Source organism: Papio anubis, chromosome 15, assembly GCF_008728515.1.
Source record: "Papio anubis isolate 15944 chromosome 15, Panubis1.0, whole genome shotgun sequence".
In the NCBI taxonomy this organism is placed as follows: Eukaryota; Metazoa; Chordata; class Mammalia; order Primates; family Cercopithecidae; genus Papio; species Papio anubis.
Genome location: NC_044990.1, coordinates 5,247,870 through 5,271,836, shown reverse-complemented (window position 1 = coordinate 5,271,836; position 23,967 = coordinate 5,247,870). Strand labels below are relative to the sequence as shown.

The following is a 23,967-nucleotide window of genomic DNA, read 5'->3' as shown; positions in this document are numbered from 1 at the left end:
CTGTTATTCATGCTTCCAAGTAGTCTATGATTCTAACTGATTAGGCAAGACTGATATAAAAACAAATACAGAGCCAAGTGCCAGGATATAATTAGTGTGCACGACAAAGGATAGAACACTGTCAGAGGCCAGGTGCGGTGGCTCACGCCTGTAATCCCAGCACTCTGGGAAGCTGACGTGGGCGGATCACCTGAGGTCAGGAGTTCGAGACCAGCCTGGCCAACATGGTGAAACCCCATCTCTACTGAAAATACAAAAACTAGCGGGGTGTGGTGGCAGGCGCCTGTAATCCCAGCTACTCGGGGGTGCTGAGGCAGGAGAATCGGTTGAACCTGGGAGGTGGAGGTGGAGGTTGCAGTGAGCCAAGATCGTGCCACTGCACTCCAGCCTGGGTGACAAGAGCAAGATTTCATCTCAAAAACATAAAAAAAAAACCCAAAAAAAAACCAAACAACACTGTCAGAGAAGGAAAGGTCACCCAGATGTAATCTGAGTACACGGAGGCAGCAGGACTGGGGTGGAAGAGGGCCGAGCCACCCGGAGGTTTCTTCCAAGACAGAAACCTGAATTAGAAGGAAGCGAACATGAAAATATGGAATTTTAAAAGTTGCTGTTGAATAATCAGCTACATTTGTATGAGATGTGATTCCAATGACTGAGGGCAGACTTGAGAGTGTCCCATACAAATCACAGAGTCAACATTAGCTGTGTTATATCATCACAGACGGAGACCGCTGCTGGGGTAGACCCTAACTGGCAACACAGAACAGACACCACGGCAACCAGAGTCCAGGTCAGCTCTGGTACAGAAATTTTACTGAGGCAGATTTTTCAAAGTCAGTTTCTTGTGTCCATCAGATTAAGTTTCTTGAAGCAGGAGGTGTTTCCCACGCCGCTCTGTGCACTACTATATCCAGTATGATACTCGGTACAAACAGGGACTCACCAAGTCCCCGTGAGCTCAAATTAAATGCCAATTCAAGTGCTAGTTAAAGTTTTCCTTAAATACAGCTTTCACCTTGTCATTCCCCTGTTCAAAAAACTACTAGGGTCCCCTCTTCAATCCAAGATAAACTTGCTGACTTTCAAAAATCCTTCCACACTTCTATTCACTCTTCATTTCTTTCTCCTTTAAAACGTTTTATTTTATTGTAAATTGACCCTTTATAACTGCATGTATTTATGGGGCACAAAGTGATATGAAACTTTCCGAATACAGGGTAGAATAATTAAGTCAAGCTAACCAACGCATCTATCACCTCAAATACTTACTTTGAAGGGGTGAGACTATTTGAAATTTACTTTTAGCAACTTTGAAATGTACAATGCACTATTAATTATACTCACCACACTGCAAAATAGATCTCAAAAAACCCCAAACAACTTATTCCTCTTGTCTGAGACTTTGTACCCTTTGACCATCACCCCAATTCCCTCCATCCTCTGTTATCACCATTCTATGTAGGATTTGATGCTCTCTCTCCTAGTCACTCAATTTCAACTACTCTTCCAAGAGGTCTGGCTATTCTCAGTGAGGAAATATTGGTGAAGAACTAAGAACCAGAGATTCATGCTGTGTTCTGTGCTTGGAAAATTCCTACAACATTTATTCAAATACTAGCCATCCCTAAAACCACAATTTCAACCCCACTCTCTCCCTACCACTGGAGGTCTTGGCAATCAATACTTCAACCACACTTTTAGTGCAATGAGAGCCTGGATCCACATCAGATTCAAACACATTAGTAAATTGTTTCAAGGGTTTTAAGTTAATTTTCCCAAGACTATGCTATAATTCTGAGTTCTCCTATTCAAACGATTGACCAAAAAGATATCTAGTGAGTATTTTATTTTATTGCAAAATCCAGTTAATGTGTTGTCTTGTTGAAGGTAGCAGTGATATTTCTACTGCTCTGCCCTCCCTATTATCAACTGAAAATAGCAAACATAAATAACAATAGAAAAGAGCTGGGCATAGTGGCTTATGCCTGTAATCCCAGCACTTTGAGAGGCCAAGGGGAGACAATCGTTTGAGCCCAGGAATTCATGACCCGCCTGTGTGACATAGTGAGACCCCCATCTCCACAAAAAATAAAGTTAGCTGGGTGTGGTGATGCATGCCTCTGTAGTCCCAGCTCCTCAGGAGGCTAAGGCAGGAGGATTCCTTGAGCCTAAAAGGTGGGCAGCTGCAGTGAGCTCTGATCGTGCCACTGCACTCCAGCCTGGGCTATGGAGTGAGACCATGTCTCAAAAAAAAAAAAAAAAAAAAAAAAAGCAAACACATACACAATGAAACTATGAGTAGCTTTACTTAAAACTACAAATGATATACAATAGATGCAAACAAATATGATCAGATTAGATCAAATCAAGGGAGAATGCCCACAGCAGACAGAACCTACAGATTAAACCAACTAAAAAAAGGTTTCAAAGAAATAGGTGAAACAATCCAAGAAATAGCCAAACGAACTCTAATTTAGAGGATAAAATATAGAGGTCAGGGCAAGCAGTGGCAGAGGTTGAATTCTGGATGGATTCAACACAGCAGGCAAATTAAAGCTGAAGGGCAATATGCTCTTTCCCTCCTTTCTTTCAGGAATCAAGCAGGGAGGACACCAGGGCAGCATGGAAAATACAAATGACAATCAACTTGGCAGACACTGATCAAGTTTCAAGATGAACTGAAAAGGAAAAAAAATGCAGAATCATCCAAGAGAAACCCATAACACACAGAAATTTCCTCTAGGGAATACAGGCCTCCTCTAAGGGAAAGAAACAGCAGCAAGGCAGGTGCTTATGATTGCAGAGCGATAGGAGACCAGAGCAGGAGTGCTCCAAGACAACTTGGAATCCCCTTTCCCCTAGACATCTTCCAAAAATATCATAGAAAAAATGAGGACATGACAAAGGCACATGAAATTATCTTTCCAGGAGAACAAGGCCACACTGCAGAAGAAAATCTCAAACATTCTTGGTGAGACTAAGAGAGCTAATAAAAACGTGAATTTTCTTAGAAATGAAACTTACAATAATATGTCTAATATAGAAAACAAAGACACAAATAGGAAGAGGTCAATGTCACAGACTGAAGCCACCCTAAAGCGAAATGAAAGCCAGAATTGACACTGTTAGCAGGGCGTGGTGGTTCATGTCTGTAATCCCAGCACTTTGGGAGGCCAAGGAGGGTGGATCGTCTAAGGTCAGGAGTTTGAGGCCAACCTGGTCCAACATGGTGAAATCCCACCTGTACTAAAAATACAAACATTAGCCAGGCGTGGTGGTACATGCCTGTAATCCCGGCTCCTCCGAAGGCTGAGGCAGGAGAATCACTTGAACCTGGGAGGTGGAGGTTGCAGTGAGCCGAGATTGTGCCACTGCACCCCAGTCTGGATGACAAAGCGAGACTGTCTCAAAAAAAAAAAAAAAAACCTGGCACTGCTGAAACCACATGTAGAGACAGACAGTGAAGCTTAAGAAAACAATTCTCAGTAAAGGTCAAAAGGTTAATAAAGATTTTTAATAGAAATGGATAGAGTTAAAAGCCCTTAAACATAAGCAAAAAAATTCCCAAAAAGATGTACTTAAAAAAAAAAGAGGAAAACAGATTTTTAAAAAATGTTCAAAGATATAACAGAAGAAAATTTTCTGAAATACTCTAATCAGCCAGTAGAGAGAGGATCCTTCATCCCAGGAAACAAAACAAGCAACAGACACAGAAAGATCAATACCCACACACGTCCTGCTATAGGAATTAATGAGTTTTAAGATTTTATAGGATCAATTCTTCAGTATATTCACAGAGAGAAAGTAACAAAGAGAAAAAAATCAAGGAGGTTTGCTACTTCTCTCTAGAGGTATACAATACCAAAAGAGAGTAAAAGATGTTTACAAGTCCCTAGGGAAATAAAGGGTGATAGGAATTTTAGTAAAAGATAGAAGCCAAAGAAACATCAAAAGCTGAAAACTAACATAGAATGTGATGACAGAAGTAATATTAAACATGTGCGTTATATTAATAATAAAAAATAAAAGCTCAGGTGGATAAGAAAATAGAATCCAAAATACATGCTACATATAAGAAACATGTCAAATGAACATGAAAAAGACACACTCTAGTCAAAAAAAGATCAATTTCTTAGCTTGGATTTACAAAGCCCAACACAATCAGGTCCCCACCTATCTTTCTGACAACACTGCATCTCCTTCAGTCAGCTACAACGGCCTTCTGTCGGTTCCTTGCAAGCACCAAGGACAGACGCAGCTTTATTATTTTGCACCTAAATATCAGCGATTATGTCAGCAGAATTTGTTTAATAAGTCATCTTTATCCCACTTGTTTGAAATGTCCTTTATCACATGATAAATTACCATAGTGTTTGGAAAAGAATATGTGGTATTTCAGTCTCTATATACTCAAATGAATTTCAGATGCCTTGAATATTTAAGCATAAAAAACAAAACTCTGAAAGCATTAGAAGTAAACATGAAAAACATGATTTTGCTGTATGTGAAAAATGACCCTTTGTAAGACATTACACTTAGAAATGAGGGACAAATTTGAAACTAATTAATTTCTATGGAGAAAAATATTAACAAAGTTGAAAGAAAACTAATATTAAATAGTACAAACATATTTGAAATATCTAGGAAAACAAAGGCCCAATTTCCTCAATATATAAAGAGTTCTTACAAATCAGAAAGAAAACACCCTACAAGCCGCTAGAAAAATTGGCAAAGAGTATATGCAGCATGATCACAGAGGGAAAAAAGGCTTAGAAACATAGGAAATCTCATTTTTATTAAACATGTACACAAATGGATATAACTTTTTTTCTTATCAGATGGGTAAAAATATAAAAGTCTGGTAAACTGGGGAAACAACACCGTAATACCCAGCTGGTGATACAGCATTATCTACAAATACGTTTAATTTCGTTTTCGTTTGAACAAGTGATTCCACTTGTAGGGACATGCTCTAAATTATACCTTATAGCTGTAATCACATAATGTTCAACACAAAAATATAATGGTATGGTATTATCTGGAAAACAATGCCACACCCTTATATATGGAAAACAAAAAATCAGAGCCTGCATGTATATTGATAACTGGTTAAAGAAATTACGGCTCTTCCTGTAATGAACTCTATGTAATTTTAAAAAGATTTCATTTTAAATATAAGTTCGCACACACTGCAATGCAAGAATCTCACAGATACGTTAAAAATGAAAAAATAAGGGTAATATTGAATGGCCATGACCATGCAGAACAGATGTACATACTCATATATGCATGGCAACTTTCTGGGAAACATAAGAGATCATTAATATTCATCATCTTTAGGTGGTAGAAGTGTTCTGTGGGGGAAACAGGGACACTTGCTTAACACATTCATGTTTTATTTATGTAACTGTTTTAAGCAGTAATATTCAGCTAGGGGTGATTTTGCCTCTGAGGAGACATTTCACAATATCTGGAAATTTTTTTTATTGTCACACCTTGGGGGAGGGGCCTACTGATGTTGAGTGGGCCAAAGATGCTGGCTGCTAAACATCCTACAAGGCCCAGAAGAGCTCTCTACAGCAAAAAATTATATAATCCAAAATGTCAATAATGCCACTGCTGAGAAACCCTGGACTAAAGAAATAAGTTTATTTGGTTAACCTGATACAAAACTTAGAAATCTTGTTTCTAACAGATGTTTGTTACAAACAAGATAATAACACGTGGCTGGTTGCACAAAGCCATGATTCTGCTTGTTATGTATGGGGGCTTGGTTTTAGAAAGCTTTATTTACTCTTTTATGAATAAAAGAGTAATATTTTCAGGATCCACAAATTTGGATCCTGAGAACAAACACATAACTTTATAAATTATTAATGAGAAATTATTTCAAAGACTGAGTGAATTCGGTGTAATCAAGACACCCCAGTTGTTGAAAACATAGGAGAGGCTAAAAATCTTAAGAAATACAGCATCTCCTTCCATGAACTGACCTTGTTGACATTAACATTGTTCCAAGCAATACTGAGTCATGTAAGAAGTTTCATTCTTCATTTCATTTAACATTGTTGATTAGCTGAATGTTGGGATATTTCCTCTGGGCAGCCAGTGTTCTGATTCTGTCCAAGTTGGCACTGGATTGGCCACATGTTTCTTCAAAGACTTTTGATATGTTTGTACTAATTTTTATCAGTTGCAGGTGCTGCAGCTTTTTGAGATGCATAAACAAGCTCTTTCTCAACATTTTCAATTCAATTTCAATATGCATTCAAATAATCCATCATTAGATTATTGGACCTGTTTATTTCATTGAAACTATTTATTTGGTAGAGAAAACAAAAAACAAACAAAAAAACCCCAAAGCCAACATAAACAAAACAAACAAACAAAAATCCACTTCTTAATTTTAAAATCCATGACCTGGTTTTCTCTTACGTTGAAAACACTCAAACTTGATTTCATTTTGGCAAGATTTCCATAGGTGAAACGGGGAAAGTATGAGAATGCAGTGTATTTTTAAATATTTATACAAACGTACTTAGTTTTTATTTTATTTATTCATGAGACAGGTAAACGATGGCTCTCTGACACATTATAAAATCAGACTTTCACACCAGTAAGTCATATACAAATGTTAATTCATACACAAAAAAGACGGCACCACCCAATTCCTAAACATAAATGTCATTTTTGGTGGGCCACAAGTTCCCAGCTGTGTACACCAAACGCAGAGCCCTCAATGCAGACGGTCCGTCCCCCATCTGACGTGCAGTTACTTGGATGGTGGCTTGCTTATAGCCACTAAATTTTACTTTTGGATTAACGGGAAAAAAAGATTCCTCTGCCTTTAGTTTCTTGTTAACTAGGAATGCTGTTAAATGAATACAGTCAAAGCCCAGAGAGCCAGATCCCGGCAGGATGGCCTCAGACTTGGTGAGTTGGTGGGAAGACTTGCCAAGCACTGCTGGCTTGCCAAGCTCCTGGGGTTTTTGGTCCTCAAATGTAGTGTTGTTATGAGCAAACTGACCCAAACTTATTAAATGGCTTTTCCTTCTTGGAAAAAAAGACCCTTCTTTGCTTTAACTGCTGCCTGACTGCCAAAAACGCAGTAACCGTCTTGGCTAATTGCACAGGCTCCTGTCTGGACGTCCCGCTGCCATCGTCCAACCTCGGCGGGTTGTACCTGCCGCCACTCTCAGGCTCTCAGCTAACAGCCGACACTTAACAGATGACTACTTAATGTGGAAAAGGGATGACCTGCTCCTCTGTTTACTCTGCTCTTTCAGGATCCCTGGTAGAAGACTGAAGAGAAAAAGTACCCTATGGAGAATATTGAAGTAAATTAACATATGGTTTCTCACTGAAGTGGCAACAACATCACGATCCACTAATTTGCATATCAGGTCTGGGCTGATAAACTGGCACCAAAGATATCTGTTTAAATGTCAAAATGCTTCAGTTTTTTTTGAAATTTGATCTGGCCATATGTAGTAAGATAAAATATAAACATATACTTTGTCTAGAAATTCTGTTTCTGGAAATCCACTTCACATAAATGAAAGTACCAGTATATAAAAACCCATCTTGTTTTGCAGTACTGTTGGTAGCAGAAAACAAAATAGGAAGCACAAACCAAAAAAAAACCTCTAAAGTTCTTTAGTAGGGGGTGATTGTAGCAATTCTATGAACTAGAAACACCTATCTTTTAAAATGTTAAATTTATAAGTATGGAAATGAAGGAATGCTCAAGAAATAGCATGAGATTGACAAAGGAAAAGGTAAAATAAATAAATAGGTAAGTAGGTAGGAAATCATGGGAAAAACATCAGAAATGCTATTACAGAGCAGAGGTTGTCAGGAATAATAACAGTAATAGTAGGAGGACACCCTAGAGTATCTTTTTTTTTTTTTTTTTTTGAGACAGAGTCTTGCTCTGTCGCCCAGGCTGGAGTGCAGTGGCACCATCTCTGCTCACTGCAAGCTCTGCCTCCTGGGTTCACACCATTCTCCTGCCTCAGCCTCCCAAGTAGCTGGGACTACAGGCGCCCGCCACCTCGCCTGGCTAGATTTTTGTATTTTTAGTAGAGACGGGGTTTCACCGTGTTAGCCAGGATGGTCTCAATCTCCTGACCTTGTGATCTGCCCGCCTCGGCCTCCCAAAGTGCTGGGATTACAGGTGTGAGCCACTGCGTCCGGCCTAGAGTATCTTTTTCTGTTCAATAAATTAAGGGATGGAGTGGCCAGAATTAAATGGAGACTAGAAAGGATATTGTAGTAATGACAGGCCTCATCTATAAAATCTTTGTAGAGTTTTCTGTCGCTGACTGAGTCTTGGGCAGATAAAATGGCCAGCAGCAAACATCACATATTAATAACACTTCTAAGGACTTTTCAAGGCAAACCAACAAAGTTGCAGAGTAATGCATAGAATCCATTTTTGTTTTTGTGTAAAACCACAACGAAAATGCTATATGTTTACATACATTTGTATGAGCACAAAGAAAAGTGTGGACGGTTGAACAAACTGTTTCTATGGATTCCTGAGCAGACATGGAGCCAGAAGCGGGGACGTTATTTTTTCCTTATACATTTTTATTATCAGTGTAACAAATAAACATTACTTCAACTTCAAAGAATTATGTAGAAGAGGAGAACCTGCTCGTCTTTATCACCACACCACCACGCTCATTCTTCTCTTCGGGCTTGTCACATTCTGTAATTTTTATTGTATTGTTATCTGGCTACTCCAGGCGCTCAGAGATTATACTGATTCCACTCAATACTGCACATCTAGGATCTAGCACACGGGTGGGCACACAGTAGGTGCTCAATAAATGGATATATGCAGAATATTAATACTTCATGTTAAACGGAAAGCTCATCTAAAAGAGGATTTTAAATAAGAAAACCACACACTGCAGGATTGTCGTTTCTGTTATTTTTGATGATGATACAGGCTAACGTATATTTACTGCTTACTCTGTTCCACGAACCTTGCGATACTCTAAATGAATTATCTAATTTAAATACCTTAACCTTCCTAACAAAAGGTGTTATTCCATTTCACAAATGAGGAAATCGGGGCACGGAGAATATAAAAGATATTATGGCTCATATCAAATAGGCGTTTAGTAGACTGCAGTGACTAGTAGTCAATTCTACTTATTTAAAAGTAATTAATTTTTAAAACATTTAAGTTAAGGCAATTCAGAATCAAATGAGTATTCGTGGCTACTAAATTAGTATATTACTGATACTTTAAGATTGTCACGTGAACAAAACACTTAACTATAAGCACATAAGCACACCAAAAACTTTATGAATTATCCAGATATTTTTCCTTGAATGCCAAGGGATCCTTTTAAGATTAGGCTATAAACTGTTTGAAAAGCAAGCTTTAAAAATTGTCCCCATTTTGTACAACAAAATGCAACCACTCCAGTTTGAAATATTATCTGGCAATATTTTGCGTGAAAATATTGCAATCTTTTGCTAATATGGTTGAGACCTAGCAGACAATCAGAAGTAATCTTCTCACCCTTCATTATCCAAATTCCTTGAATAAAAAACAACACAAATTAAATACTAATGGGAAATCTAGGTATGTTTAAAAGGTCTTGAGGTCCTTTTAACCTAGAGGGGGTACAGTGGCTCCCTCCTATAATCCCAGCACTTTGGGAGGCTGAGGCAGCAGGACTGCTTGAGCCCAGGAGTTTGAGATCAGCCTGGGCAACAGAGTGAGACCCTGTCTCTACAAAAAATTTTTCAAAAATTAGCTGGACATGGTGGCACATGCCTGTAGTCCCAGTTACCTGGGAGCCTGAGGTGGGAGGGTTGCTTGAGCCAGAGAGGTTGAGGCTGCAGCGAACCATGATCGTGCTCAGGCTCCATGACAGAGTGACATCGTATCTCAAAAACAAAAAACAAAACCAAAAAAGAAAAAGAAAGAAGAATAAATGGACTCGAATTTTAATCTCGAGAGTTTAAAATAGAAATTATTACATGGATATAAATATAGCAAATGATGTGCACACATACATTTTTTACTTTAGTCTGGCATTTTCTTTTCCATTAAAATCCCGACTAATGCGAGAAAGTTGAATCTTACAGCTCAAAGTCACAAAAGTTAGTAAAAAGAAGTCTGGTCAAACATTTAAAAATTGTCTTTAATTAGTCATTTCTCAGCGTTATAAAATGTCTCTGTTTCTGCAAAACTACATGCTTACTCGATGGAACATCAGGTAAACACAAAATCGTGTTCTCCCCCCGTAAAAGACCGTAATACCGACCAGATGGGGTATGCACAATTAAATTGATTTTTAATAAGAAATTCTTGGCACAATAGAACATAATCGCTCCACATTGTGTCAAGGACTTCGTAAATTTTTTTTATAGTTCAAGGCTTAGACTCTTCAGTCCAAATCCTGAGCTGGCTTGCTAGGGGACTGAACAGCTCTCGAGACCAGTAAGGAAATAATGAGCCTTTCATCTGGAGGTCACTGGTTAGGATCTGCTGTCGTTCATTAATGACACAGCTGTTTCCAACCTCCTGGTGTTGGAACAGTGGCAGGGGGTTTATTATGGAAGGGGTAGCAGAAATATGTACAAGATCACTTCATTTATGGACAGGATCTATGGCAAATATTTGAGAACATGTGTTTTATAACCAATAAAGTCACACTCTTAACTTATGGAAAGTAAGATTTAGTGCCTGGCTGCATAGACTAGGATCATCAGAAGAGATTTTGACGCTATCCCTCTATTCCCATCTGCCACAGTGAGCCTGTGGCCTGGGCAAGGTGTGAGCTTGCTCTGTGTCTTATTTTCTGGTTCTGGAAAATAGAGCAAAAGGTCTGTCTCCTCTCCCAGAGGAGGGTTATAAGGAAAGAATCACATACATATACTTGAAAAATTCAGTTACTGAACTGTTTACTAAGGTCCTGCTTCAAGTTTTGCTCTGTGCTATGGGCAGGACTTGCAAAGGTGAGACACCATCTCTGTCCAACAATTCACTCTGTTTGGGGACAGGCATGGGACGTATCTGAGGTGCAGAAAAGTTCTTTGGGAACACAGGAGAGGGAGAAACAGGTTCTGTCTGGAGGAGTGAGCACAACTTTTCCAAATGTGGTGGCCACTTGGGCTGGGTCTTGAAGTATCAGATTCCATTCATCAACTGGGTGGGGGGAGAAGGGGCAGTGAAAGTACAGAGAACAACTTGTACAAAACCCTAGCAGGTGTGAACTGCCAGGTGGCTGGAACAAGGAAAATGAAGTGAGAGAAGAGGGCTGGATTCAGACCGTGAAGGACACTAGACAGGAATTCTCCAAATACATGAGCAGCTGTACACACATTCCCTAAGAGAAATCTAAAGATCCGTGTATCTACAAATCTCAACAACTATCTCAATACGTTTTATGTACTGTTTGGTATGGTAAAACACACAGAACATAAAATTTACCATTTTAACCAGTTTCAAGTGTGCAGTTTAGTGGTATTAAAAACATTTACCTTGATGTGTACCCATCACCATCAACCATCTCCAGGACTTTTTCATCACTCCAAACTGAAATTCTGTATTAATAGTATTAATTAAACCATTAAACTCTGTATTCATGGGTATTAAGCAACTCTCCTCTCCCCGCAATCCCTGTTCTGCCTCTATGAAAGCACATAATATTTGTCCTTGTCTGTGTAGCTTATACTTCTTAACAGAAAGTTTTATTCGTCCATGTTGTAGCATGTACCAGGACTTCATTCTTTTTAAGGCTAAATAACATGTCATTGTATGTATATAGCACATTTTGTTTATTCATTCATCCATACATGGACATTTGGGTTGTATCCACTTTTTGGCTACTGTGAATAATGCTGCTCTGAACAGTGGGATAAAAACATGCGTTCAGTCTCTGCTTTCGATTTTTTGAGATACATACCCAGAAGTAGAATTGTTGGATCATATAGTAATTCTACGTTTAACATCTTGGAGGTATAGTCATACTATCTTTCAAGTGGCTAAAGCATTTTACTTTCCCACCAGCAATGCACAAGAGTTTCTTCTACATCATCAGCAACTCCTTTTTGTTTTCTATTGATAGTAGCCATCCTAATGGGTATGAAGTGGTATCTCAACGTGGTTTTGAATTCAATTTCCTCAATCATTAGTGACGTTGAGCACCTTTTCATATGCTTATTGGATATTTGTATATCTTCTTTGGAGAAATGTCTACTCAAGTCTTTCGCCCATTTTTGAATTGGATTTTTACTGCTGTGTTTAGGAGTTCTTTAGATATTTTGGATATTAATCTCTTATCAGATATATGATTTACAAATATTTTCTCCCATTCCATATGTTGCCCTTTCACTCTGTTGATAGAATCTTTTGAACGGCAAAAATGTTTAATTTTGATGAAGTCCAATTTACCTATTTTTTGTGGTTGTTGCCTACGTTTTTGGTGTTCAAGTAAACGTTGCCAAATTCGATGTCATGAAACTGTCCCTTTATGTCTTTTTCTAAGAGTTTTATTGTTTTAGGTCTTACATTTAGGTCTTTGATTCATTTGAATTTTTTTTTTTTTTTTTTTGTTTGAAACAAGGTCTCACTTTGCCGCCCCGGCTGGAATGTAGTGGCATAATCATGGCTTACTGCAGCCTCAACCTCCCCTGGACTCAGGTGATCCTCCCACCTCAGCACCCCCCCTCACCTCCATGAGTAGCTGGAACTACAGGAATGCACCACTACTGGCTAATTTTTGTATTTTTATTTGGTAGAGATGGGATTTCACCACATTGCCCAGGCTGGTCACAAATTCCTTGGCTCAAGTGATCCACCTGCCCTGGCCTCCCAAAATGCTGGAATTACATGTATGAGCCACGGCGTCCATCCTGAATTAACTTTTTCATATGGTGTTAAGTAAGGGTCCAACTTCAATATTTTGCATCTGGATATCCAGTTTTTCCTAGCCAAATTGTTGAAAAGACTGTCTTTTTTTTTTTTTTTTAATTGAATGCTGTCAGCACTCTTGTTGAAAATAATTTAATCACATATTCCAGGGTTTACTTCTGGGCTCTCTATTCTATTCCAGTGGGTCTACGTACCTATCTCTATGGTAACACACACAGTTTTGACTACTGTAGCTCTGTAGTAAGTTCTAAAATCAGGAAATGTTGAGCCCTCCAAATAGATTGTTCTGGCTATTTGGGGATCCACTGGGATTCTATATGAAGTTTAGAATAGGTTTTCCTGCTTTTGCAAAAAATGTCACTGGGATTTTGAGTCTACAGACTCAATGCAATCTCTACATATTTGCGTTTAGGTAACATCTAAAATTTTTAATGATAAGGATAAATAGCTGTAAAAGATATCATTTCTGGCATACTATAAATATTAAAACTATAAAATAAATTTACATCACTTTTTAATGTGGCTAATGGATTCTAAATACCACAGACATTCATCACAACCCACTTTTAAAAAGACATTAACAAGCACTTACTCTGTGTGTGTGTGTGTGTATGTGTGCATATGAAGAGATTCATTATAAGGAATTGATTCATGCAAGTAGAAAGGTGGGCAGGTCCCAAGATCTGCAGAGGGAGTCTGTAAGCTGGAGACCCAGGAAAAGCTGATGTTTCAGTTCCAGTCTGAAGGCAGGAAAAAAAGCTGATGTACCACTTTGAAGATAGCCAGGCAAGAGGACTTTTACTCACAGTCTTCTGCTCTCTTCAGGCCCTCAGCTGATTGGACGAGGCCCACCCACATTAGGGAGAGCAATCTGCTGTCTTCAGTCTCCCTATTTAGATGTTAAGCTCATCCAAAAGCATCCTCACAGAAACACCCAGAATAATGTTGACCAAATATCTGGGCATCCCAAGGCTCAGTAAAGTTGATATAACATTAACCATCACAGGGGAACACATAGCTAGAACGTCTACTCTGGAAATGCTTCCTTGATCTCCCCACCTCCACAAGATTCCATAAAGTGTCCTTTCTCTGTTCCCACAGCCTCATCACAGGCCGTATTATATCACATCATCATATATCATATCATACCATATCATCATATACGATAACATATATATCATCACATATCATATCATATTACCATATCATACCATATGACATCATATCATATATCATATCATACCATATCATCATATATGATAACATATATATCATCACATATCATATATCACCATATCATACCATATGACATATCATATATCATGTCATACCATATCATCATATACGATAACATATATATCATCACATATCATATCATCATATCACCATATCATACCATATGACATATCATACATCGTATCATACCATATCATATATAACATATATATCATCATATATCATATCACCATATCACATCATATGACATCATATCATATATCATACCATATCATCATATATGATAACATATATATCATCTCATATATCACCATATCATACCATATGACATATCATATATATCATACCATATCATCATATACAATAACATATATATCATCACATATCATCATATCACCATATCATATCACATCATATCATATATCATACGTCATAATCCTGGCTGGCTTGCCTGTCTCTCCCACCAGACTGTGAACTCCTTGATGTCTCTGCAGTGTCCTTAAGACCTTACTCTGGAGTCAGACCAACTGGCTGACATCCTGGCTCTCCTACTCTTAGCTGTATACTTAACCAACTTTTTAATTTTATTTTGAGTTCTGAGGTACATATGCAGGAGGTGCATGTTTGTTACCGAGGTAAACATGTGCCATGGTGGTTTGCTGCACCTGTCAACCCATTACCTAGGCATTAAGTCCAGCGTGCCTTGGCTATTTTCCTGATGCTCTGCCTCCCCAACCCCCACAGGCCCCAGTGTGTGGCGCTCCCCTCCCTATGTCTATGTGCTCAGCTCCCCATGGAGTGTTTGGTCTTCTGCTCCTGTGTTAGTTTGCTGAGGATAATGGCTTCCAGCTCCATCCATGTCCCCACAAAGGACATGATCGCATTTCTTTCTATGGCTGCATAGTATTCCATGCCATATATGTACCACATTTTATTTAACCAGTCTATTATTGATGGGCATTTGGGTTGATTCCGTGTCTTTGCGACTGTGAATAGAAACAAGCATTTTTTGAACAGTCAAAAATTTTGTATCATTCCTTCTACCTCAAACTTGTTTGCCATTCCACTTGACACATATAGTTTTACCGTAATTTAATGTAGTTTTGTTTATTGTATTGAGCACCTGTTACACTTCACAGAAATGGTAAACGGAAATCAAAATTAATTTTGTTTTCATTTCTATTCCTATTGCTCATTTCTATAGATCTCAGTCCTGAGTAATTTATTAATAGTTCACATATTGAAAAGAATGTAAAGCTTCATTATAGCAAGAGCCATCAATATTTCAGATTTCTTCTGAACCATATGCCAAAAATAATATGCAAAGTTATTTGAAATCTTCTATCTGCTGACATTGTGATTAGGTCATTTTCTAAATTTCTAAAAAGCAAAGAAACAGAAACCACTGACTTATGAAAATATTTGTTAATTAGTCACAAGAATCATTTACTTTCTTAACTTCTGAGAAGTATGTATCTGGAGGTATACCAAGAAGTTTCAAATGACCTTGAATTATCCCTGCTGTGGTCTCATTTAGATTTATCTTTTTTCACTCAATATACTCAGCAAAGTTTGAGGAAAGTAAAACTGTTTCATTTGTAATAGCCTCTTGCTACTTCACTGCCATTTGATAAAATAGTTTTCTCTTATCACACAGGGCTAAGCTTCCTCATATTGTATTATTTGTGAAAAAGGTTCTCCCCAACATACATCAGTCACTCAACATATATCATATGGCTCCTCTGTTTTAACCCTAAGTATTTATTCTGGGGCAGAGACTTCATCAGACATCACTGGCCACAATCAGGAAGCATGACAACCTCCAGAGCCATCGGTGAGAACGGCAGCAGGGAAGAGGTGACAGAAGAGGTCAAGCTGGCCCAATGGCCACGTCTGTCCAACAGAGCAAAAACGACAGGAGACAAACAAGGCCTAACCTGTGCCGCCCATGGTAAAAACATTCTCCTCCTCGGCCCTTATCCCAGCTGTTAGACCCCACCATCCCGGCTCTCAGCTTCTGGTCCTCGGAAGCGGCGGCTTCCTCAAGGGCCCCACACTGGGAGCTGCTGCAAAAGGCTCAGCACTAAGAACCCTGCAAGAACAAAAATGGCAGACGGCACCAGGAGCCCCACCTCTCAGTCAGCACCACGTGTCCCTCCCAGGCCTCAGAAAGCTGCAGATGGATGATGCTGGTGCATTCAGCTCACAGCTCCACGTGGAAAAACATTCTTGAACACTTGTTCCTTTCTCCTTCCCCTTTCTCTCTGCTCTCAGCTTTTATTTTCAGAAGGAACAAGTAATACTGCCTTTAAAAATTCCTAGCAATCAAGCTACTATCATGGTCATTTTATTCCCTATGCTTAATTATGGCATTATTAATATTCAGAAAATAACGTAATTTATTGCAAATAATTTTAAGGCATTGATATAGCAAGTTGTCTATTGTAAGTGCATACTTTTATGACTTCAGAATAGTAGCTGAACAATCAGTAGAAATATTTTTCAATCCCGCTGAAAAGCCTAAGAATACTAATATAGATAGGGAATCAGCAACTGCTCAAGGCAATAATTACAGCATGGAATGTGTTTTATGAGGAGTAAAATCCTCAAAATATATTTTATTGCTGTAGATACTTGTATATTAGACTTTCACTAATTAAGTTAATGGATGATGTAACCTGAATATATGACACAATCATGAACATCTGGAAAAGAAATCCACAGCTAATTCCATGAATGGTTCTCTTAATTGTCATCCAAGTATCAATAAATAGTTAAAATGCAATATTCTTTGTAATTGCACAGTGTAAAATCCCTTTCCACAACAGGATTTAAAGCAGAGGGATAGTGCTTTTCATTATCTACATCTGCTAACAAGTTTGTTCCCTATTGTTTTCATAACAATAGAAATTCTATTGCTTTCTGGAAGTTCTTCCAGGAAAGGAAAATAAAAGTGATAAGCAATGAAAAAAGCTCTCACCTTTTATCACAGGGCCAAATTACTGTGAACATATGTTAATTTTATTAGCATCTGAAATGTATTAGCCATTCAGTATTTCAACGTTTGCATTATTAGATGGATGTTAAACAACGTAATTAAGAAATAAAAGCTAATTAAATAAAGATTGAACTCACTCATTGGAGCTTTTAAGAAAAGTTTTCACAAGAAAGAACACAGAGAAAACAGAGATAAATGAGAGAACAAAAGAAAACATTAAATAAATGTTATTTCATATCCTCAAAGAGATAGGAGAAGATATTACATCTGTAAACTAAGATAAGAATGCTTGTAGGGAAAAAATGACATAGAAAAGCACTTGAAAATTAAAAAGAGAGAAAAACATGGCTTATAAAAACCCAATCCTCAATAGAGGACCTAGAAGATAAGTCACGGAAATATCCAAAACAGTAAAAGGGTAAGATTAGAATGTAAACCCAGAAGGATAAATATATGACTAAGTTGTAGAGAGACAAAATGCAGAAAATGCAAAGGGGGATATTACCAAAAAATAATAGAAGAAAATTTCCCAAACTAAAGAAAACCAGTCTTTAGATTGAAAGCACATTAAGAAAAGGAGATCCACACAAACACATATCTTTGTAAATTTCAGAACACTAAACATAAAGAGAAAATGGAGTCCAAATAACAAGGATGGAGAATCAAAATTGTATTGAGTCTCCAATCAACCAGAAGGAAGCTAAACAACACGTAGCATTCTGAGGGAAAAAGAATTTCAGCCTAGAATTTTATACCCAGCTAATCTACCAGTCAAATATAATAAAAGAATAAGGATATTCTGGCTATCCAATGTCTCAGAAATATACTGCTGATATAACAGTAAAAATCTATTGATATATGTGCTTCAGGAATAATAGTGAAGAAACTGAGAGTAAGGAAAACAGTGAATCCAGGAAACGGTGCCCTCCTGGAGAGCATCAAAGAGAAGTGAAGTTCAGCAGAAAGCAGAGGCCCAGAGAGCAAGCAGTCCAGATGGAGACTGGAGCAGAGGGTGCTTCAGAAGGAAGGGGAAGGTGGACAGGAGACTCAGGAAAACATATACTATAATGGAACATCCGGAGAGTATTAAACAAATGTGGGATGCAGTTAGGGTAAAAGACAAAAAGAAAGGCCATTAAAAACTACAGAGAAAACTGAAACCTGAACAAGAAAGAAAAAATAATCATACTTCTTAGCCCTACAATGAACATTATTTACATAATTTAAAAAGGTTATCATGGATATCTGAATTAGTTAAAATTAGAGATGTAACTATGTGTGAAGGGAGAAGGGGAGAAGGTAAGGCTGCAATTTAGAGAGGGAAATCCTCATCTGTTGAAACAGGAAGTCAAAAGATAATGTCTAAAACCAACAAATTTTGGTATATTGCAAAATAGGCACACACATTCAGAGATATGAAGATAACTTCCAGAAGAAACAATTGGGTTTTCTTTGAGACAGGGTCTTGCTCTGTTGCCCAGGCTGGAGTGCAGTGGCACAATCATGGCTTACTGCAACTTCAACTTCCTGGGCTCAAGCGATCCTCCTGCTTCAGCTATCCGAGTAGCTGGGACTCCAGGAACATGCCACCATGCCTGGCTAATTTTTGTAGGGTTTTTTTTGTAAAGATGGAGTTGCATCATGTTCCTAGGCTGGTCTCAAATTCCTGGGCTCAGACAATCCACCCACTTCAGCCTCCCAAAGTGCTGGGATTAAAGATGTGAGCCACTGCGCCTTGCCCTAGAAGAAACATCTAAAGAGGCTTTCTTTAGGGTTTGTGACTAGAAGAGAAGTACAATGGGGGCAAGGATCGTCATTGTTAATGATATTAAATATATTCATATGTTGTATATACATACACATACACACAAGTATACTATGCCTCCAGCTTCTGTAACTTTTAAACTTCCTGTTTTATTTTGATTTAAAATTTAACGTAATTGACTTCATTTTCCCAAGACATTATAGAAATCATTGACTAGCTAGTACTGTTTTCATTTCTACATTGACATTTGGATTATATTTAGCATTCTTCTGCTGCCAAAATTATGTCACTGATATTGCTATGTATTTCATTGCCAAGTGCCTTTCACACACTAATTATCAATTTTAAATCATGTGATTACATCCCACTCAGTATAGCTGATATAGTTAAGAGGGAAAAAACTCCAGGGAAACAGCTGCCTCTTAGTTAAGATGACAGGATCTTTTAGTACAGTTGTGGACATTTTTTTTTCTTTTAAGGGAGGCAAATGACAAACATTGTGCATAATTCTGTATTAGATTCATCCCTTAAGATACCATAACATCATGGAGAAAATTCACAGGGCACGCTGAAAACAAAATGAAACAAAATATAAACATAATCAGAATTATATCCTTTAATATTTATTTTCCAAAAAAAACCTGGCAAAGTTCATCAGCAATTTGATGGCATAGACATAATCACACCAATAACCGTTCAAAAACTCAAAGTCTACTCAGGAAACAAGTGACTGACTGAACTGCAGTGTACATCCAGCTCCTCTGCTCACTCCCTCTCTCTCTTTCTCAACACCCTATTGCTCTCAGTGAGCCATTCCTGTCCTGGTACTTGAGCTTTCCAGAAATCTATTTACTAAGATAGACACAGTCACATACTATTGTTGCTGGAAAATGGATCTATCAATCAGAGATATTTGTAAAGTTGGAAAGGATTAATTAAGTCAGTTTATTTTTATTAAATGTTGAGTATATATCAGGTTGTGGAGAGAGTTTGGTTTTTTTGTTTTTGTGTTTTTAAAGACAGATGTTCTCTGCCATCAAGGAGATTTTTAAGTTAGGGCTGAGCCCAATAACAGATTGCATATTAGCTTTTTTCATCCCAAATGGAGTCAGTGCTATTTATTAAAGACAGTAAAATGTGCCAAGGACCTGAAGGAGGATTCCCCGAGGAAAGGCCACTTCAGCTGAGCCTTGAGAGATGGCCAGGAGCTGGCTGCATGGGCCTATAGCAGGATCAGCAGTCTCCATTCAAATTTTCATCTTTAACTTACTATCTAAAGAAACAGACTTCTGTGCAAAGTAGTTAGTAATAAGATTCGAAGTATGGATAAATTCAGAGACAGTTTAAGAAGCCTCATTCGGAGAGAGTGCTTTTCCCACAATAGTCAATGTTGAACGGAGGTTAGAGACCACCAAAAGCTGAAGGAAAACTGTTATGGCAACTATTCTCCTGGGGTTCGAAACCTGATGGAAAAACAAACACAAATGGAACGGATACAACTTTCTCCTTGACTGTATTTAGACGGGTGAAGCGGCCAGAAGCCAGCTCCCCAGCAAGCAAACAGTTGGCGTGGTCCCCTCTGAGGCAACGCATTAATTATGGCTTGACGCATGTGCATGTCTTCCCCAATGCCCCAGGGTTTTGACCTTCGGTTATAACTCACTCCTGCTTGATCATTTGTTGAACACATATTTATGGAGCACCAACTATGGACTAGGCTCTACTCCAGGTGCTGGAGACTGAGGGGGAAAGACAGATAGAACCCTTGTCTCCAAGGCACTTATGGACCACTGAGGACACAAGTGATACAGAAGGAAACGTACAAACAAGAACATCAGAGCTCTGAAGAACATAGGGTGTTGTGACCTAGAGGAGAGACCCACCAACCTTTCAAAAGGGGACAGAACATTTGGGAGCAAAGCAGCTAGAGGAAGAAGAGTGTCACCTGTTCAGATCAGTAAACAGGGCAATACAGCTGGAGCATAATAAGGAATTATGAGCGTGGTGCCAACAGGTGAGAAGCTCGGCAGGGGTGGATCACAAAGGGAGGGGAAAGGACAGGGCGGGGGAAGACAGAGCAGGAAGAACAAGTGTTGAGATGAAAGAACCAACAGCTCTCTTTTGGACATGTTAAGTTTGAGAGGGCAAAGCAATGTAGATTTACATTTTTGATAAGATACTTCCTTTTGATTCTTTGTTTTATTTTAGATTCGGGGGGTACATGTACAGGTTTGTTACATGGGTATACTGCGAGATGCTGAGGTTTGGGCTTCTATTGAGCATGTCACCCAAATAGTGAGCACAGTACCTAATGGGTAGTTTTTCCAACCTGCGGCCTCTCCCTCTCCCATTTGGGAGGCCCCTGTGTCTGTTGTTCCCATCTTTGAAGACATCTCATTTCTAAAAGCAGTATTTCACTGTTTAATAATTTTAAGCTAACATTATTTCATATACAAGCAGTGTCACTGTCCAAGTCAGACAACTGAAGACGTAGCACATAAATTTCAACAGCACAGTTTGCAAAAAGTGCATGTGTTCTTCATGCCTACCTCTTAGGTAGGACACAGTTCTTCCTTCTGAGATGTGTATTCCTTAGCTCTCTTTCAGCTCTGTGGAAAACCTCTCAGCTCTCTGAAAATACGGCTTGCCAGTTTGGTTCTCAAGTCATCTCTGTTTATAAAGTTACAGAGGTTTGTAAAAGTTAAGGCACGCATATTAAAGTATAAGTATCTAAAAATTTTTTAAAAAATTTAAGTAGAAATACACTTTAAATAGATATTTCAGGTATAAAAAGTATTTGGGGGACTGGGAACAGTAACTCAAGCCTGCAATCCCAGCACTTTGGGAGGCTGAGGTGGGAGGTTGAGCCCAGGAGTTTGAGAACAGCTTGGGTGACATAGTGAGACCACATCTCTGCAATAAAAAAAAAAAAAAAAAAAAAAAAAAAAAAAAAAAATCATTTATTTATTTATTTATTTGAGATGGAGTCTTGCTCTGTCACCCAGGCTGGAGCGCAGCGGCATGATCTTGGCTCACAGCAACTTCTGCCTCCCCAGTTCAAGTGCTTCTCCTGCCTCAGCCTCCCGAATAGCTGGGATAACAGGCACACACCACCATGTCCAGCAAATATTTAGTAGAGAAGGGATTTCACCACGTTGCCCAGGCTGGTCTCAGACTCCTGACCTCAAGCGATCTGCCTGCCTCGGCCTCCCAAAGTGCTGAGATTACAGGAGTGAGCCACCGTGCCTGACCTCTACAAAAAATGTAAACATTTAGCTGGACGTGGTAGTGCACGCCTGTAGTCCCAGCTACTCAGAAAGTTGAAGTGGAAGAATCACTTGAGCCCAGGAGGTCAAGACTTCAGTGAGCTATGACTGTGGCACTGCACTCCAGCCTGGGTGACACAGTAAGACCCTGTCTCAAAAAAAAAGAAAAAAAAAAGAAAAAAAAAAGGAAAAAAAAGTTTTGGGGAGCAAAAAAGCCAGTTTGAACTTGGGCTAAAAAAATGTTGATGTTTTGTTCAGAATGCTCTCTTTCTTGTCTTTAAATTAAGGCAACTCGTGATTTAAACCACTGATGACAATATCTCCAAAAGTGTACTAAGAGACAGACTAAAGAGCACGGCTGCTGTACAGCCTCAGTATCAGATGCAGTAAATGAGTAGCTTATGGTAGAAAAGGGAACAATAAAACATAAAATATTTAAAGGAAATCTACCCTTTATTCCTTTCTTCCTGTATGTGTGAGACAGACAAGTGATTTTTAGGGGTTATGCTGCTTTGCAGTGTTACTTCGGCTTCTCCAGTGCACAGGAAAAGAAGTAACATGAGCAGAGTGAGTTAAAAAAAGAAACAGGTAGGAATAGCTGTTGTAAAGGAATTAAATGGTCTAAGTCTCACTCAAGGGAAATACAGCAAAACATTTACAGTAACAGGAATAAAGATAGTTTTCCATTCTGTATTTTTCATATGGATTTAGTAATGGATCCATGAATTACTCACACTGGATTAATGTGCTCACTATTTGATTTTATTAAAATAATTTTGAGGATAGACATACAAATAAATGGGACAGAACTGAGAGTCCAGGAATAAATCCTTCCTGTTTTAGTCATTTGGTTTTCAACAAGTTACCAAGACAATTCAATAGGAAAAAGAATAGTCTTTTCAGTAAATGGAATTGGTACAACTATATATCAACATGCAAAAGAAGGAAGTTGGACAACTACCTCACACCATTAACAAACAATAACTCAAAATAAATAATAGTCCTAAGTTTAAGAGCTACATCTATATTCCTACACAAAAACAGAGTAAAGTTTTTTGACCTTGGGCTAGGCAATAGTTTTTTGATAAGACACCAAAAGCATAAAGGACAAAAGAAACAATAGATACATTAGACTTTATCAAAATTACAAACATTTGTGCTGCAAAAAAAAAAAAAAAACAAACAAACAAAAAAAAAACACCATAAAGAAGGTAAAAAGACAACCTACAGAATGGGATAAAATATTTACAAATCATATATCTGATATAGGATTTGGGATTTGTATATAGAATATATAAAGAACACTTATAGCTCACTAAAAAGACATAACCCAGTCTAAAAATGGGCAAAGAATCTGAATAGACATTGCTCCAAAGATGATACATAAATGGCTAATAATCACATGAAAAGATGTTTAACATCCTTACTCATCATGGAAATGGAAACTAAAACCACAATAGCATACCACTTCAAACCCATCAGAATGGTTCTAGTAAAAAAAACAGACAGACAATAACAAGTGCTGGTGAGGATATGGAGAAACTGGAACCTAGTGCATTGCTGGTAAGAAGGTAAAATGAGGAAGCCACTTCAGAAAACAGTGCGACAGCTCCTCAAAATGTTAAACAGAGTTATCATTATGATTCACCAATTCCACTTCTAGGTATTGAAGAGAACTGAAAATATATTTCTATACAAAAAACCTGTATCCAGATGTTCATAGCAGTGAAACCAAGAGGTTAATCTGATCACAACTGCTGCTCTGCTTGTTTCTGGCCACTTGCTTTATGTTATTTTT

The 23,967-nt window shown here is 38.3% G+C and overlaps 1 protein-coding gene across 2 annotated transcripts in view; it reads right to left on the bottom strand.

Moving 5' to 3' along the window:
* ATP8A2 (ATPase phospholipid transporting 8A2) overlaps nucleotides 1-23,967 on the bottom strand; it is a 642,805-nt gene that overhangs the window by 188,083 nt on the left and 430,755 nt on the right. The gene's annotated exons all lie outside the window — the stretch shown is intronic.